Here is a 441-nt window from a genome sequence, read left to right on the forward strand (position 1 = left end):
TCATTTATGTATATACAGACAAAAGACAATCCTAAATGTCAAATAGTGCAATTTAAAATATGAATAAAATATAAAATAAAGTAGGTTAATATGAATGTGTGGTAGACAGTAATGCAAATGAATACACAGCGATGTAAACAGGAATGTTGTACTTGTATATGCATAATGATACATGTACACACACAGAGGTGTAAACTGTTTGCAAAAAAGTAAGTAAAGTTTATAAAGGTCAAGTGTCAAGTGATGAGCTCAGGAGCTAAAAATATACATTAAATATACATTATATATTATTTACATACATTATATTACAATTATTAAGGTTTTTAAATGAATGCAAATATATTGTGCAGAAAGTCCAGTAGTGCAACTCTGGAATTGTGATTAATATAACTACCAGTACCTCATATTGAGAAGTTACGCCACTAAACGAAGTGTACTGTA

This window comes from Cottoperca gobio, chromosome 5 (assembly GCF_900634415.1).
Source record: "Cottoperca gobio chromosome 5, fCotGob3.1, whole genome shotgun sequence".
Taxonomy (NCBI): Eukaryota; Metazoa; Chordata; class Actinopteri; order Perciformes; family Bovichtidae; genus Cottoperca; species Cottoperca gobio.